The sequence below is a fragment of the Urocitellus parryii genome, chromosome 12 (genome assembly GCF_045843805.1).
Source record: "Urocitellus parryii isolate mUroPar1 chromosome 12, mUroPar1.hap1, whole genome shotgun sequence".
NCBI classification, from domain to species: domain Eukaryota; kingdom Metazoa; phylum Chordata; class Mammalia; order Rodentia; family Sciuridae; genus Urocitellus; species Urocitellus parryii.
Window position 1 is genome coordinate 9,975,503 of NC_135542.1, and position 18,643 is coordinate 9,994,145.

At 45.0% G+C, this 18,643-nt stretch overlaps 1 protein-coding gene across 4 annotated transcripts in view; it reads left to right on the forward strand.

Annotated features, from left to right (window-relative positions):
- LOC144249791 (small ribosomal subunit protein uS5m-like) overlaps window positions 1–18,643 on the forward strand; it is a 42,979-nt gene that overhangs the window by 21,228 nt on the left and 3,108 nt on the right. Inside the window, exons 10-11 of one of the 4 annotated variants that reach the window (XR_013342307.1) lie at window positions 12,671–12,798; window positions 16,074–16,250. The gene's annotated coding sequence lies outside the window, so the exon portion shown is untranslated. Of the gene's footprint in view, window positions 1–12,670; window positions 12,799–15,834; window positions 15,854–16,073; window positions 16,251–18,643 lie in introns of those variants that run through there. The other 3 variants (XR_013342308.1, XR_013342309.1, XR_013342310.1) reach the window with 3 other exon arrangements.

Sequence of the window (18,643 nt, forward strand, 5' to 3'; positions counted from 1 at the left end):
ATCTCAGTTAACTCTCCTAATAACCTTGTGAAATAGGAGGAGAAAGTCTTATTTCCATGCTGTTCTTGAGGAAATGCTCCGGAGGGAGGTTTCATTTGGGGAGTTTGCTTCTGTGCCTACAGACTGGAGGTGCTGGGCCCCTCACCAAGCCTGTGTGGCTGAGCCAGCAGGTCCTCGTCCTCTACCTCAGAGTTTTCTTTAGCTATTCTATTGGTGAGCCATTTTGTCTTTTAGGTAAGAAATGTATTTAATATGACAGCCAAAGAGGGAAGGAAGAGATGGGTCCGTGTCCTGGTGGCTGTGGGGGATGGGCAGGGAGCTGCAGGTGAGTGGGGTGACTCTGGACATGGAGGTGGTGGTGTGCAGAGGCTTGGCTGCCCCGCTGGGAGCCCGGGGCCCTGCTGCTGGCCTACTTTTCCCCTCACTGAGCGTCTAGAGGTCTGGGCTCAGAAACCTTGTGGTAAACCACAAGGCTTCTCAGGGTAAAAAAAGAAGAGCTCCAAGACCTACATCTGAGGACAGTGGGTATTTAAAAGGGTTAAGTCACCGTTGTATTGTGTATAATAGTGAAAAATTAGAAGAGCAAGTCCAATCTGGCCCAGTTACAAAAACAGGATAGCTGTCCAATGTAATATTCTCTAGCTTGTGAAAAATCACTTACATAATTACTGTGTCAGTAACTAATGTGTCAGTAATGTTGATTTTTTTAAAGTCATTTGTATGTTAAGAAAAATTTAGAACACTATACACTGTTAAGTGTTTATGTGGATTAGTAGGTTTGCCAGTCATTTAAATTTTCTTCTTTAGACTTTTGTTTAAAGTTTCCCTAGTGAACATCTAGTTTGTGATATATATTCAAATAGAACAGAAAAACCATCAGTTGCTTCATACTGACACTTTCAAAGCAAAAGTAATACACATGATAGTGCGTTGGTGTAAGAAATCATGATTAGCAGTTACTGTTGTCTCTTTCCAAAAATATCTTTTCAGTAATTTTGTGTCCAGTTATCACCCTTAACCTTGTAAAAAGCTTCACCAAGACATCATGTTACAGCCGTGAGTTCGCACCTTGCCCTTCTTGCTTGGTTTTGCCCTCAGTGATCCTGGGTTAGCACAGCAGATTCCCCTCTGTTCCGGTACTGGTTGCCTAGTGTCCCCGCGTATGCACAGACCTGATTTTTGTTACCTGCTCCCTATTGCTGAATATTTTTGTTTGCAAATTTGTATCATTTACTTAAAAAAACTGAACTTTTTGTACATAGATTGTTGAACTTTTGCAAGTATAGCAATAGGGGAAATGTCTTGAAATTGCTTGAAATATCTTGAAATTGCTGCTGCACTAGGTGTAAATGTCAAACATTGCCAGATCACCTCCTCAAAGGTTGCAGCAGTTTATGTCCCTCTGTGCCACCCCATCCTTGCCCTGTGTATTCTCAGACTTTACTGATTGTCATCTGGTCCCTGAGACATCTCTCCTAGTTTCACCTGCGCTTTCTAAGTTAGGAGAGTGCGGACTCCATTTTCATGTTCATTGACCATTGCGCTTTCACTTTGGACATCTGTCAGTTCGGGTGTTTTGCCCATTTTTTAATTGGGTGGTTTATTTTCTTTTTTGATTGGGATAAGCTTCTTGTAAGTTAAGGACATGAGCCTTCTGTCTATCAGATATTTTGACTTTGTTCTTAATTTTTTTTTCACACTAAAGTTTTAAAATCCACAGAAGTTTTAAACCTTAATATAGCAAATTTATCAGTCCTAGATCACTTCTGGCTTGTGTTTTGCTTAGAAAGCCTCCTTTTGAAGGTTATATATTTCCCTAACTGATGGCAGCAAATAATGGAAGCATTTTTGCAACTTGTGATGAACCTCATTTCTTGGGATTCAGCATTTACAAATTGAAAAATTGTTGGTTTTATTTTCCTGGTTCATTAAAATCTAAATTCCACTCAGAAGTTCCATTGATATCATAGTTTTACTCTATAGCAATGTATTTTTTCCCCATCTGTCTGGGCATTTGAATCTTTCCACAAGTGTCCAAAACCATTTGCCTCTTGTAAATATAGAGCATACTTAATTTTAAAAATTGAGTATATATATCATTATATTAGAGATTTATATAGATAATGTTATGCGTCTAAACTTGGGTTTCGTAAATACATCCAAATGTAATGTCTCCAGATTGCCTCAGAACAGGTGAGCAGGTCTCTGGCTTTCTTCATGGCTGGTTGTGCGTGCAGGTGTTCTGTGGGCAGTTGGAGGGAGAAGTGCGTGAAATGTTGTAGGAGCCCAAACTGGGAGCTGGGGAGAGGCACAGGCTGGGCCAGTTCTTTCGCTTTTCATAGTTTGGATTTTTCTTTGATGCTTTTGCTATTGGTTAGGCCATCATGTGGGTGAATTTTTTTCCTTGTTGTCACTCAGTAGATGATGATGAGCTCTGTGTTAGCCACCGGGGCACCACAGGCAGACAGTCACATGTCCCAGAACCCTCTCCTGGTCCTTGTGCTCAGAGCCTGTGTATCTCGTGAGACTCCGTTCAGACCCCCACTGTTGGTCAGACCCATGGCCACTCACTAGAATCATGAGATGGCTGTGAGCAACACTAAGGAACAGTCAGTGTGCATGTGATGTTGCTACTGTGGCTACCTATTGTAAGTCTTTATCCTTTAGAAGTATATAGAAAAAATTTACACAAGTAAAATTTCTTTTCTTCTTTTTTTATTATTATTTTTATTTGTTCTACTTAGTTGTACATGATAGCAGAATGCATTTCAATTCACCGTACCAAAAACGGAGTGCAACATTTCAATTTTCTGGTTGTACACGTTGTAGAGAGGCACCATTTGTGCAGTCATATATGTACCTAGGGTAATGATGTCCATCTGATTTCACCATCTTTGCTAGCCCCCATAAGCCTTCCCCACTCTCCCCTTTTGCCCAATCCCATGAACTTCATGTTCAAGTCTAAAGTTGGCTAGGATGACTCGGTGGCATTGCAATCTCCTGAAGGTCCTTCTTGGATGCATACACAAAGAGAGAGCGAGGGATTAAGGGGCAGGAAGGAAACACAACTTTTTCAAACACTGAGATCTGGAGTCCAGCTCCTGCCATGTAGTCAGTGAATGAATGGATAATAGTTGTTTTTACAGGACCATGTGACTGGGGCTGCTCGGCTTCCTGTGGGCCCTCAGCATCCCCATCTATAAAGCAAGGGCACAGACCAAGGGTGCTGTCAGCTTTCTGTTGCTGTGACAAAGCATCTGAGAGAATCCCCTTAAAAGGAAACAGGGTTTCTTTTGGCTCATGGCTGTATAGGTCTCAGTCCATGGGATTTTAGCCCTGTTGCTTTGGGCCTGTGGCAGCACAGTAGGACATCCTGGCAGCTAGAGCTTGTGACAGAGGAGGCTGCTCACCTCTGGGAAGTGGGGTGGGGGTAGGGGGTAGGGGTAGGACTGGGCTGGGTCCCAATATCCCCTCAAGGTCACACCCCTAATGACCTCATTCCGTCCACTAGGCCCCACCTCCTAAAGGTTCCATTATGTCCCAAGGGCCACAGGCTGGTGACCAAGCCTTTAGCACATGGGCAATGGGGACATTTGACATCCAAACCACAATACCAAGTGATCATTAGCTGGGGGCTAACCCCTGGTCACCAGGCCAAGCCTCCCCACAGCCCAGGCCTGGGGAGATTGACTGCATTCTGCAGGACACCCACTGCAGGCAGCTGCCTCAGCCAACATGGAAGTCCTTAACAGAGTCTCTTTTTTGGGGGGTGGGGGAGGTACCGGTGTTTAGTCTCAGTGGTGCTTGACCACTGAGCCACATCCCCAGCCCAATTTTGTATTTTATTTAGAGTCAGGGTCTCGCTGAGTTGCTTAGTGCTTTGCCATTGCTGAAGCTGGTTTTGAAGTTTTGATCCTCCTGCCTCAGCCTCCCGAGGTGCAGGGATTACAGGAGTGCACCACTGCGTTGGCCAAGAGGCTCATTTTTGGCAGTGGGGTTTCCTTGGAGAGAAAGCTGACCCTGTCCTGGGGTCATCCCTGATTTGCCCACACAGCAGTGCTTTGTTACTTTTTCTTTTCTCTGGAGGGCAACTCGATTCATACCTAGTAAACATAGCCCCACAGGTTCTCTGATTAAGAATAGTGCAGAGCTGGGGGGCAGTGGTGCATGCCTGTAATCCCAGCAACGCTGGAGGCTGAGGCTAAGGCTGGAGGATGGCCTGTTTGAAGCCAACCTTAGCCATTTAGTGAGGCTCTGAGCAACTCAGTGAGACTCTGTCTCTAATGAAATATTTTAAAAAGGGCTGGGGATGTGGCTCAGTGGAAAAGCACCCCATGGTTCAACCCCTTGTACCAAAATACCAAGGGGGAGAGAGAGAGAGAGAGAGAGAGAAAGAAATAAGGGAAAACTCAGGCTAAGATCTTAACCCTGCAAACGCAGCTGGTAGAGAAAGGTGCTGACTGTAGGACTATGGGGATTTACCTCACCAAGTCTCAGTTAGCCAATGCTCTCCAAACCTGTCACCCTCAGGGCTGGGTGAGCTCCGTGGTAGAGCACTTGCCTAGCATGTGCAAGGCCCTGGGTTCAATGCCCAGTGCGGCAACAAAAAGGATTTCAAAACCCCATGTCATCCTCAGGTCCAGGGAGAGCAGTTAGGGCAGCTGTCTGCCCCTGAGACTGGGCCTGGGAGGACTCACTGGGAGGATGCCAGGGGCTCATCAAGGGTCAGGGGAATTGCCACCAGTGCGGCCAAGGTCACTCCTTGATGGCAAACTGAAACCTGTGAGCCATGTTTTCTGTGACTCTCAGGAATCCCTTCCATACCTCTGTCCTTAAAACAGGGAAGAGTAATAATGTCACTCAGTCCCTTTGTACTGCTGGGACCACAGTGGTCTTTAGAGGAGATCCCATGGCTGCCCTGGGTCACCCCTGCTTCACATCCCCTTGGTGACCAGTGGTCTCTTCCCACCTGAATGCTGTCCAGACCCGACTCCTGGGGGGCAAGCCTTCCCCTCCACTCTCCACCAGTGCTCACCAGCTGCCCTGGAGCACGGGAGGCTGTGACCCAGGCTTGGGGAGGGCTTCCCCCCTAGCCAGAGCCGTCCTGACAGCCCCAGGCTGCAGCCCCAGCCTGGAAGTGGCTGCCTGGAACAGAGCAGGAGGTTGCTCCCTGTGGCCCCTCTGGTCCCTCTCTTCCTCCTGTTGAAGAATCATGTGAGGAATGGCTTGTCCTTATCCCTGTGCAGAAGCTTCCAAAGAAACCACTTCAAAGTCCTGGAGCAGGGGAGGGGGTTGAAAGATTTGGAGATGGAGCCATCTGAGAAGAAATGGCAGAACTTCAGAGAATGAACAACAGGAGTTCCAAGCCTCTGTCGATGGAGTTTCTAGCAAAACAGGATGTTGTCTTGCAGGAGCCGGAACAAATGGCCCTGGAGTGTGCCTGAGATGCAGTGTCCTTTCTCAGGCCCTGCGCTTACTCAGGACCAAACAGAGTCACCCCCACCCCTCCCGGGAGAATGGGGCAGAGCAGGGGATTCGAGATGGTTCCGGAAAGTGCAGGGCTTTGCCCACACACATCTAATGACCTATGTGTTCCCAAGATGGTGCATGGCCAGGGCTTCCTAGTAGCAATAAAGAGGATACAGGCTCCAGGTGTGGGGGTGCACGCCTGTAATCCCAGGGACTTGGGAGGCTGAGGCAGGACTATAAGTTTGAGGCCAGTCTTGCAACTTAGTGAGTCCCTAAGCAAACTCGAGGCCCTGTCTCAAAATAAAAAATAAAACATGGGGACTGTGATGTGGCTCAGTAGTAAAGCCCCCCTGATTCCATCCCCAGAATGAATGAATGAATGAATAAACAAACAAACAAAAGAACACAGACAGTGAAGCCGTGGGGTCAAGCCCCAGAAAAGGAAAAAAAGGGATACTGGCACTTGAAAAAAAGGGATACTTGGCTCAGATTGGGTCTCAGGAACATTCAGCATGGAAGCCATGGGTTCTTAAAGCAGAGAGTCCCCCTTGCCCTGGCTCCGCAGGGAGAGCTGAACATGGCAGTGTGCACAGAGGCTAACATCCCCCCACCCCACTAAGGCAGAGCTGGCACTAGAGGACCACATATGTCCATGTCATCCTCAAGACCTTCCATAAACCTTCCATCACCAGCACAACGAGGGTGAGAATGAGTCACTGAGTCCCAATCTGGCTGTCTGCAAGCACCCTCTAAAAGCTTTTTAGAAAAGCAGAGTGCTTGTCCATCTCTGGGCAATGGGATAAAACTCTCTGGGGCTTGTATTATTTTGCCCAGGAAACACACACAAGAAATCTACATGTTGATCTCACGAATGCATCCAAAAGCCAAACCCCAAACACATTTGGCAATTGAAAGCATGCTGCAGCATTTCTACTTGGAAGCTGCGACAGTTGGACATTGCACCTTTTCTGGAGGAAGCCTCACTCTAATTTCTTTGGTGTGGAAGATACGTGTCAAGACACCAAGACGTGGAGACCCGTTAAAGGGCTGCTCATCGCTGGCCATCTCTCGGCCAGTGTGCGGTTTCTCCCTAGCCAGAATGTCCTGGACTCTAAACAGTGGCTCATTGGTCCCTGAGCAGGCTGCAGAGGGCTTTGGCTGGAATGCACAGCAGTCTCTGAGGGCCTGACAGGTGGGCATGGGGCATTTGGGGGGCTTGGTTCTACCCCTTAAGCAGAACCCACAGGTCTGCCATCGTCTGTCAGGACCTGAAGCTGCATCTTCCCACTAAGCAATAAGCAGGCACAGTCGCCAGGACTGATCAGACGTGGAAATTGTAGCCCCACCCTGAGGTTGCCTTCCAGAGAAGGGACCCTGCCTGGGCCACCAGGTCCTGGATATTCTTTCCATCTTTCTCCTAGAAAAAAAAAAATCATTGCATGAAGGGGTTCAAGTGACCAGAGGGCTGCCACAACAATGGCCGCACGACTGACTGGACAGAATTATGTTGGAGTCATTAGCTGGAGAATCAGCTTAGAAGAGGAAAACCTTGGAATCTCTCCAGGAGAAGCCTGAACATCTGATAGAAATCACACACATTCCTGAAAAAATCTGTAAACAAGGAGGAGGCAGGTACTTCCTCTGGGTAATAAATGGTGCTTTCCAGAGTACACTTGGGTTGCCTGGAAACCTCAGAACTTTCCTCCCACCCCAGGAGGGAGCAGGACATGTGTGCCTACTCATCAACACCTCTTTTCCATTGTGAGGGCTGACCCAACACTGCAGGCCCAGGAGGGACAGGACTTAGCAAAGCCATCTGCACTCCCCGGGATGTGATTGAGCATCTGGCTCATCCCAGAGGATGGTGACTGGCAGATGCAAGCCAGGCTCCGATGACCCATGGAGTACCATCAGGAGGCCAATGGCCAATTAAAAGTGTATTGTAAAATAGCGTCCAATAAATAAATTTTAAAAATCATTAAAAAAAATAAAGAGGAAAAAAAAAAAGAGCTTCTAGTCCTGAAGTGCAAACTATTTCAGGGGCTTCCAGGCTAAGTGACAGAAGCAGGCATGGAAAGAAACCTGCCTGTGAGCTCACTCATTGAGAATATAATACAGTTACACCATGGAAGTAGAAAAAATTATTGTGACTGATATTTTAATAATGATGATTATTATGATGGCCTTTCATGCCGGGTGTGATAATTGACTGCGGACATTTTACAAATAATGTTGATCAAACGCTCCCTCTGGGCCATGCTCTGGGCCAGCCACTCTACCTGCCTTGCCTACCTGATCCTCACAGTGTCCCCAAGAAGCCAACACAACAAACCAGAAAGCACAATGTCCCTGCTAGCAAGTGCAGGACCTAAGTCTAGAACCCAGACACAGAGATCAACCAAATCAAAAGAAATATTTGCTGGAATACTGGTAGAAATCTAGAAGAGGCTGTGGCCTAGAAATGGGGAGGGTTGGCTTCAATCCTCAAAACCCAAAGCTGTCAAGATGGTTCAATTGACCATCCACATTAGAAACTACTCTCCAACGAAATATGCCCCAAACATTGTCAAAACAGAGGGACCGATTGGGAGGAAATGGCAACCCAGTAGAACAGGAGGCTCGAGGATAAACACAGATGAGGACTTTGCATGGGCCGAGGTCGCTGGAACACAGCTGGCAAGCAGATGATCACAAGTTCAAATGACGTATTTTATTTTATTCATTTATTTACAAAATCTAAGGATGTTGATAATATGTGCTGGGAAGGGGATAGGAAGATAAGCTTTTTTCATACACTTTGGAGGCACATTTAACATTATCCATGAAAATGCACGAATGCTATGCTGCCTACAACTCAGAAATTTAGGTCTTGGTACATGCCCTGGGAAGCTCCCAGAAGGAAATTCATTTCAATGTTGTGTTAAATTATAAGACATGTACAATGAAATGGCCATTGGCAGGAAGTCTGTGGCCACAGTGAATAAGGACCTGCAAGTTCTTAGGACCTGTGGGTGGAAAGAAGACCCTGGACCACGTGTTTCAGCTTGTGGGACACAGACAGAGCCCTGAACATAGGCTGGTCCAGCGGCACTGTGCATCTCTCCAGATCCACACAGTGTGGAAACCGCAGCCATCACTTGGCTTTAGGGACAGTAGCTGAGGTGATCCTCTCTTCTGGGAGGTAGGGGACCACGGGTGACTCCCTAACAAACAGATGACCAGAGCCACCTCTGGGGAGAGTCTGGGCCAGGGGGTGATGGGAGAAGAGGAATTTGACTTTCGTTCGTGGTGGCTGGATTTCTTTCCAGGAGAAAATCTGGTTTCTGCCATCATGTTTCCCCATGGAGCTTTGGGCAAGCCCTCTTCCCACCCCTTTCCTCCATCTGCTCTCATGGGCTGAGTCTGTTCTCCCAGATTCACAGGTTGAAATCTTGAGCCCAGAGCCTCAGAATGGGAGCTATCTGGAGATAAAGCTTCTACGTCAAAGTGGGGTCACTGGGGAGCCACCCTCGTCCAGGATGCCTAGAGTCTTTATAAGGAGAAGGAATTGGTCACACAAGAGACACCAGGAGTGTGTGAGCACAGCGTATGACCCTGTGAACAGGTGGCAGGAAGGTGGCCATTGATGAGCCAAGGGGAGAGGCCTGGTTGTGAGCCACCCCTGAAGACAGAAAGCTTTTCCTCTGAGATGAGGAGTAGGATGAGGATGGCCACTTGTAATTCCCAGAGCCCTGGGAGTCCCTGATGGAGTCATTTGGCAAGGGGAAAGATCAAAGGCACGGTGCTGGGGCTGGAGCTCAGCAGTAGCGCACTTGCCTGGCATGCGTGAGGCACTGTGTTGGATTCTCAGCACCATATAAAAATAAATAAATACATAAAGGTCTATCAAGAACTAAAAAAAAAAAAAAAATTAAAAAAACAAAAGCACATAAATTGGATAGAACAAATCAAATGGTCTTTAAGATGATAGGATCACACATCATCTAAAACTCTAAAGAGTACACACAAACACATAGTTGGTTTTATGAGAACTAATAAAAGAAGTTTCAAAGTGGCAGGATCCCGAGAAAACACACCAAAATTGTTTTAGTTAGCTTTTCCTTACTGTGACCAAAATACCTGACAAGACCGATTTAGAGGAGGAAAAGTTTATTTTGGCTCAGGATTTCAGAGGTTCAGTCCAGGTTGGCCGACTGCATAGCTCTGGGCGGGGGGTGAGGCAGAACATCATGGCAGAAGGGTGTGGCAGAGGAGAGCAGCTCAGGGCATGGCCACCAATAAGCAAAGAGAGCTCCGCTAACCAGGGACAAAACAGAAACCTCAAAGTCATGACCCCAGAGTCCTACTTCCTCCAGCCACACCACACCTGCCTTTAGTTACCACCCAGTTAATCCATTTCAGTGTATTAATCCACTGATTAGGTTACAATTCTCATAATCTAATCACCTTACCCCTACATTATCTCACATGTGAGCTTTTGAGGGATGCCACGTACCCAAACCATAACAAATTCACTGCATTTCTATGTACTACTACTAATTAATCTGAAAAGAAAATTATAAAGATAATACCATTTTCAATAACATCAACAAAAAATAAAATAGCACTTTGAAATTAACCAAGGAAGTGGAAGATGATAGTGTAATGATAATGATAAAGCACTGTTGAAAGATATTGAAGAACATATAAATTTGTGGAAGCATCCCATTTTCATGAATTGGAAGACTTAATATTATGATGTCAATACCACCCCAAATCTACAATTTGATCCCTAAAAAAATACAAATGACAGTTTAAAAAAAATTTTAGATGTTGATGGAACTTTATTTTATTCATTTATTTATATGTGGTGCTGAACTCAGTGCCTCGCACATGCTAGGCAAGTGCTCTACCACTGAGCCACAACCCTAGCCCACCAATGACAATTTTAAAAAATATTTTTTAAGTTGTCAATGGACATTTATTTATTTATATGTGATGCTGAGGAAAAAAAAATACAACCCAGTGCCTCTCACATGCTAGGTAATCACTCTACCACTGAGCTACAATCCCAGCTCCCAATGACAATTTTTGCAGAAAAAGAAAAACCCATCCTAAAATTCTTATGGAATATCAAGGGAATCCAAGTAGCCAATCCTATTATGAAAACGAGAAACAATTAGAAGGACTCAAACTCCCTGATTTCAAAACCTACTACAGAGCTAGCACAATCAAAACAGTGTGGTGTTGACAGAAAGAGATCAATGGGACAGAATAGAATGCCCAGAAGTAAGCCCTTGTGTATATGGTCAAATGACTCTTGATAAGGGACACAAGACCATTCAATGAGGAAAAGAACAGTCTTGTCAGCAAATCATTTTGGAGAAAACTGGACATACACATGCAAAAGAATGAAGTTGAACTCTTACCTAATACAACACCTACAAAAGAAAACATAGGGCAGTAGATTCAGGACACTGGAGTTAACAATGATTTTTTTTTTTTTTTTGATAAAATGCCAAAAGCACAGGCAACTAGAAAAAAATAAATATATTGGACTTCATGAAAACTGAAGTTTTGCTCATAAAAAGATAACATCAATACAGTAAAAAGACAGTCCATTGGATGTGAAAAATAATGGCCAACCACATATTTTTTGCACCACCACACCAGGTGTGAAGTGTAATTCTTAGCAGTAGGCTGTGTATAAAACAGGATGCTGACTTTAAAAACCCCAATGTTGTATAATGGTCATTAAGTATGCCTGCTGTTTTCTTAAGCAAGGCATTATCTTTTGATGTTTTCCATTATATATTATTAAAAAACCCCTCTATAACAAATACAGACTTCTTTTATGAGGGGTAGAATTAGAGACCCGGGGAAAATTATAACAGTGTATCAGAAGTAACCTATAAAATTACTAAAATTTGAGTATGCACCCTATCTCCCCTCTTTTGCCCTGGGGAAGAGATTTTGTTTCATTTGCCTTTGATGCTCCCAACACTAATTAGTTAAATGTAATCTGTGAATGGTGACAATCTTCACACACACACACACACACACACACCCCTACCTTCCCCACTCAAAGCTTCCTTAATCTCAGGCTACACATAAACAAGTAGCTAAATGACAGACTCTGGGAGGCCAAGGCCAGGTCTGTGCTGTATCCCGGAATGTTGAACAGTATCTGACACCTAGTAGGACCTCAACATCTCTCTGTCCAGTGTATATAGGACCAGAAATACCTGGCTCCCTGTAGAGCAGTGTGTTCAGTTGGAAGCACCATTTAAAAGTGAGATTTCCAATCCGTGAAACTACAGAAGGCCTGAGGGCTGATGGCTGGGGAAAATGTCCTATGAGAAAGGGTGAGGGTACAGATGTTTGCAGCTCACAGATGTGATGGTTTGTTAGTGTCCCTCAAAAGTTCCCGTGTGAGACAGTGCTAGTTAGGAGAGCCTTGACCTAATTAGTGCATTGAACCCCTGGTGGGGACTAACTGGGTGGTAACTGTAGGCAGTAGGGTGTGGCTGGAGGTGGTGGGTCTCTAGGGAAGGCCCCTGGGGTTGCTACTCTGTCCTGGTGAAGGGAGCTCTCTCTCTGCTTCCCGGGTGTGCCCTCCTGAGCTGCTTCCCTACTCCACGCCCTTCTGCAGTGATTTTTTTTTATAATAATAATTATTATTATTATTGTTGTTATTTTGGTGTGTGCAGTGATGTTCTCAACTGTGAAAAGGTATTTAAAAATTGACTCAAATACGCCGCCCCCCACAGCAAGGAGAATGGCAGGCGCCTTTTCAGGGGTTAAGTGATTTTCAAAAGGGTGTCCCCGGAGTTTTTATTGAAAATCCCAATGTTTCCTGATGCATTTTGTTGTGGGAGATATGCTTCCATTCTCCTGTGACAAGGGATTTGTCTTCAACTTAGCAGTGAATGGGTTGGTCGCCTGTAAGGAATATGAAGTAGCACGTGTTCTGACTGCTCAATGGACAGTTAGATCAGAACCTAGGACATGTGAGTGTGTAAAAGAGTACGTGTAAGAGGTTAGGGTTGCATGTTGCCTAATGCAAGTTATTGAGTTGAAGTTACATTTGTTAATTTTAAAATATGGAAGGAAGTATGGTGTTTGGTCCACTTGAGGATTCACTCAATAGAGTATCAGACTTTGTTTCTTTTTTGTGGCACTGTGGAGATGTGAATGAGAACAAGTTGGTGACATCTTTCAGGTGGAAGCATTGTCTGAGGACGCACTCATCAAGTTGGCCAGGAAGCCGTTTTGTGAAGCCCCTATTGACTCAAGGCTTTTGATGATGAATTCATGGAGACGGTAATTCTTCATGGACCTTTGCATTTGGTGAGTCACGGAACGTATCTGAGTAGATAATCATTCACCAACATGTCCACAATAATCTCACATATTATGCATAACAGGTCATGGCTGGGTAAATATTACCATTTCCTTTTTTGCATTTAAGAAATCTAATAACGACATTATATTTTCTCCCTTTTTTGCCTTGAAGTATGTCAGTGTCTTGACCAAGCATGATTGTTGGTAGGTAGGTTAGCAAGAACTTGAACTCAGGGATTTTACTGTCATGTGTCAACCTATTGTTTTTCATTGATTTCTATTAATATATCCAGGTTGGCATCTATTATTTTTTTAGCTTTTGACTTTCGCAGCTGTGGGCATCTTGACAACCATCAACTCCCTGTAAGCACAGACAACTCTATAAGAACCTGAGGATAAATTTCCCTGTGCATGTCCCCTTGTGAAACTGCTTAAGCACCGCCTGGTTTACACACAGGTGGAATTTCTAGGTCAAAGTGTGCATGTTTACTTCTTTGACTAAGCACTGCCAGGTGGCTCCTCTGCATAGCTCTACCTGTGGCCAGGATTGTATTATCTAGCTTTCTAACTTTTGCATGTTGAGTAGATACATAGTGGGAGCACACTGTTTTTGTTGGTATTTTTCTTGGTATCTATTCTGATGCTTTTCACTGGGGGATTTTTTCCTGTGAAAATGGGCTTCCTCTACTTGACCTTATTTTCTTCTTTTTAAAATTTTTTCAATGTGACTTTTTAATTTTAGTTTTATTAAAGACATTGCCCCTTGCTTGCATAGTCTATATCTAAAGCACTAGTCCTTGCTCCAAGGCCCAGCTTGCTCTCAGCTGCCCCAGGAGGGGAACAGTCTTTGGCGGTAGACAAGAGACACCCCTGCAGGGGGCACAAGTGCTTTGGCCCTCTGGTGTCTTGCCAGCAGTGCTTCCCATGCTCACAGAGGGTTTCAGACACTGAGTCAATGGTCCAGGTGGTCTTTTGTTCAGTCTGATCTCAAATTGAGCTCCTCTGAGAGGTCATATTGAAGTCCTTGTGTGTACCTGATCCATCATTTTAAACAATATTCCAAGTTCACTTTTTGTGTGTACGTGGGTTCTGGGGATTGAACCCAGGGCCTTGAGCCTGTGAGGCAAGTGACCTACCTGAGCTACACCCTCAGAGACCCCTGTAAAAGTATTTCCCCTTTGCCTCGGGGTCTAAGTTGCCAAGGCTGACCTCAAACGTTCCTCTTGCCTCAGCCTCCCTGGTGGCTGGCATGACAGGCATGCACCTGGGACTGTCACACTCGAGCCTGTGATGGGAACTCATGTGCATCTGTCCAGGGCTGAGCATGGTTAGGCAGAGCTGTGCTCCAGGCTCCCTGCAGGGCTGTGGAGGCTTCTGCTGCCCAGCAGCCCTGGTGCCATGGCCAGGGCTCCTCCCAGCCGAGGGCAGGCAGCTGCCCATTGCTGTAGGCTGACCTTATTTTCTTCTTATGGCACTCGTCCGTTCTCTGGAGTATGTTGTATGGTTTGTCCATTAGGAGTCTAACAGGTCCTCTAGAACCTTCAGACAATTAGTAAAATTCCTAAACAGTAAGTGAGCACGCGCAGAAATTGGGCTAATATTTTGGGAAGAACAATGTTGGATGATATATTCATGGCTTGAATATATCATCCAACATGAAGTTATATTTTATTACTTACAAAATAATAAAATAATGAAGCAATACCATGGGCTGAGCTAAAATAGATCCTTAGGATCTTAGGCATTCTGTAATAAATCTGTGTCACTTGAAGTATAGAGTTGATCGACTCTGAGTAATGAAACAGAAGTAAAGGTATCAAAGCAAATGATCATCTGTTTCCAATTTTCTGTGATTTGGTTCAAGTGGTAAAGTGGTGATATTTCTTAATAATGGATCAAATAGGTTCATAATTGTTTTAGAGTACAATTAGATGCCTTCAAACTTTAGGCTACATGGGCACATTTGAGAACGGTTCCAGCCATTCTCTCATCCTTTGGGTCATTCCCCTCCTATGTCCTGTGAGACATTTTCTATGTGAGGCTTTAAGAAGAAGAGGAGAATATTCTGTAAAGAAAACCTTGTGATCTGTGCAGTATGAAGTTGAATGGATTCATTCAGAAATCAGAAATTCTATTGAAAGATATTTATTTGCATGAGCCAAATAAAACCTATTTTTAGGCATCCTGGTGAAGACAAGGTTTTATCTTTATGTCTCATTTTCTATGTTTTGTTGTTGTTGTTGTTGTTGTTAGAATGAAATTCATATGTTGCCAGACCATTCTATCAGATGTGTAACTAGATGCCATTTAAATTACCCACTTTTACATGGTAGACAGTTTTTAATGAACACTGCCTGTCTGCACCTTTTTTAAAAACAGGACTGGGATCAGAAGCCCAAATACCAATGGTTAGCTGGAACATACTTTTCATTTGGCCTATCTGTCAGTATTCCCTGAGGTCATCTGTGCAATCAGCTTCGTTACTCCTGCTCCCTCACTGGATTTCATAGAAACCATATGCTATGTATGAATCAGGGACACCAATCCCACAACATAGCATTCTTGGAATATCCAAAGTCCCACTTTTCACTTCGCCATGCCTGAGATCAGCAGTAATATTTATCAGCAAATGTGAGATTTTCAAAGATCCAATTCTATGTGCTCCTTTCTCATAGAGCCTTAGGCAGGGATATAGCATACATAAATATTAAGTAAAGTCCATAGTTTTTAAAATGTCATCCATTGAATAGCTGACACATGTCTGAGATACTTTTTATTTTGGAGGAGGTATTATTTAATAGGGAATTCCAACAGCTACCTAATAGTGAAATGAGAAGTCTTGCATCCATTTTATTTTGTTTCTGATGATTTTTATGAGTAAGGGTAAGATACTTCCTTGTTCTGATGCAGATGTTGCCCACTTTTGTGAATGGATGCGGGGTGTCACCTACTACTTGCATATCTGCATATTGGGCTTGACACTGCTATCGTACTTGGTAGTTGGCAAAAAGTCAATACTGAAGTTAAGCTCTTGTGTTCTAGCAGCAGAGCTGAAGATCCTTGATGTGCCACCTTCTGCAATCCATGCTGCTCTCTTCATGTTCCTTATTGACTTCCTGGTGATGAGCATCATGGTCTCCTGGTCTTGAGAATGGCCAAGCATTGCTCTGTGAATGTGGAAGATGGGCATGTGGAAGGCTCCAGGGAGGAGGGATCATTGAACATGTACTCTAATCCATGTGCCTGTTGAATGACCTGTTTTTTTATTTTTGGGTTTTAAGGGAGACACTGCCCTCAAACACTTCTGTGCAGCTGGGAATGCAGGCTTCTGCTTCACCTTGCAGGAAGCATTAACGAATCCTTTCCAGAAGACATGAGAAGAGAGAAGTGAGCCTCTGGTATCATGCAGGTTCCTTGCATTGCCCATGGGCTAGAAGAGAGAAGAGTTGCTTCATGAGATTTGATCCCCTTTTTCCTGAAAAGTTCCACACAGAGGTGAGTCCCCAGCATGTTTAGAAATCATTTCAGACACCTTTCTGGACGGAATTGAATCAGAGCCCCTGATGATGTGGAAGAGCTAAAGATGGGTTTGCTATGAATTTTCTATTTCATTCATCAGGGCCTGAGTCAAGTCAGTCATTGTGCTGTCAACACATGAGCTGCTGGTCAAATGTGAGGAAGTGGTCTTGCTTTATGAAAACACCACCCTGATTCAGTGAGCCAGAGGCAGCCTGCAGTCCCTGTTTTCCTGTAAAGGCAGATTGCTGTGGATGGCCTCTGGCCTCGTCATGCAGCCCTGCTCAGAGTAGGGGATTGAGGGACCAGGCAGATCCCTAGTTCCTTTTGACCTTTATTGCCATTGGGCCACCCCAGGGTCCTTGGACTCTACCTGGTCTTCTGGCCTGGGTCAGGGGATGTGAGGTTTGGAATCCCCCTCTGTGGCAGGATCCCAAGCCCCCCCAGCCACTTGAGGACAGGCACAGCCTTCCCTAATTGTGTTAGAGTTGGAGACTTCTCCCACCCATCCTCATCCATGCTCATCCCACATTTTGTAGCTTGACACCTGAGGACCTTTATTCATTGACTTAGTTGTTAGTGATGATGGTTACTAAGACTAAGTGACTCTTTCAAGTCACATCACTTGCATGGTAGGGCTAGAGCATGGATCTTCCTAATTGATTTCATGGGACTCTCTCATGGAAACTGTGACTGCCTCCTAAACACACACTCTACATTTGGAGTGTCAAAATTCTTGGCACTGCCTCCTTGGCAAGTGTATCTTGTCTTCTACGTGGGAATTTCAAAAATATTTTCCTTTGGTTTGTGGAGGTCATGCAGAAGTGATTTCATTTGAAATAGCCCAAACAAGAAATACCAGTTGTCTTTTTCGCACATGGATGTGTGTAGTGAACATCCCTTTCTGTGTGCTTGCATGAGTTGCTCCTTTGAATTTGTTGAAGAATGGTTGGCTGGGGAGCAAGGTAACGAGAGATGGATATCAATGCTTGTCCAGTATTCTGAAGTGAAGAATGTATTGAGGATGTGAAGGCTTTTCTAGCCAGTTCCTATGGCTCAGTCAGGGATCAGTCAGAGGATTCTGTCTGGTAGACTCTTTGGAACATATGTCAAAGTGGCCTGGTCTTACCCTGTCCAGGACTGAATGCTGAGCTTGAGTGGGAGCTTCTTATCAGTTCAAGTACTTCCATGAGTCTGTCCTCTGTTCTCTTTGTTTTTTTTTTTTTCAGTTTTCAGTGGACATATCTTTATTTTATTTTATTTTATATGGTGCTGAGGATCGAACCCACTGACTCGCGCATGCCAGTCGAACACGTTACCACTTGAGCCACATCCCCAGCCCCCTCTGTTCTCTTTTTTCCGAGCAGTTTCTAACAGGAAAGGAGAACAAACATTGAAAGTACAGTGATTGATTATGTATACCAATGTTATTTGAATCAACTTTGTATAATTCAAAATTAACTTTTTGCTAGTAAAATTTCATATGTTGAGGAAATAATGAAAATATTGGGGTTGGGGGATGAGGATGGGCAAATCGAATATTTTTGAGCACCAAGACCTGTTTTTTGTTTTTTTTTTAACTTAAATCATAAACTGCCTGAGGACCACAGCAAGTAGATAATTCCAGTGACAGTGGGAAGGTAGTAGCACATGAGGAAGGGAAGAGCTCTCAGGATGGGAAGAGGGGGCCGCTTCAGGACTCACCGGGCAAGGCACGAGGCTGCTGGCCATGGTACATGCCTGGGCCCACTGAGTGGGGAAGATCCATGCTCTGTGTCCCTCCACCCTCCTCTGTAGCTTGTGTTGGCAGCAGATCAGGGAATTGGGGTCAGAAGTGCTCCCAGTAATATAGGCACCAGCCCCCAGAGTGTGTTCCTAGCCCTTTCCCCACCTGGCCTGACTTGGTGCTTGTGTTGATGCATGGCTGAAACCCTACAGTCATCAGAGTGTGTCTGCGGTCCAGATCCACCCTGCATGGCCAACATGCTCAGACCTTCGGCTGGGTCCTAGGCCTGCTACAACCAAACTCTGTCAACTGGGTGTCCAACAACAGAGGAAGGGCCTTCCCTCAAGCTCCAGGGGCTCAACACACAAGGTGTTGGGCGGTCTCACTGCCAAAACACCTCACAGGTTCCTAGGGGACTGTCCCCCCAACTCTCCCAGCCCTTGCCCACTCTCCTATTGCTGCCCACGATCTGTGGTTCCCATATGGGCATCCCGCCCTGGCTCCAACCTCACATAGCTGGTATCCCCAAGTCTCCCTGGTATCTGGGTCCAGACTCTCCTCTTCCTACAAGAATATCAGATATTGGATTTGGTCCCAGTTGATGCTGTG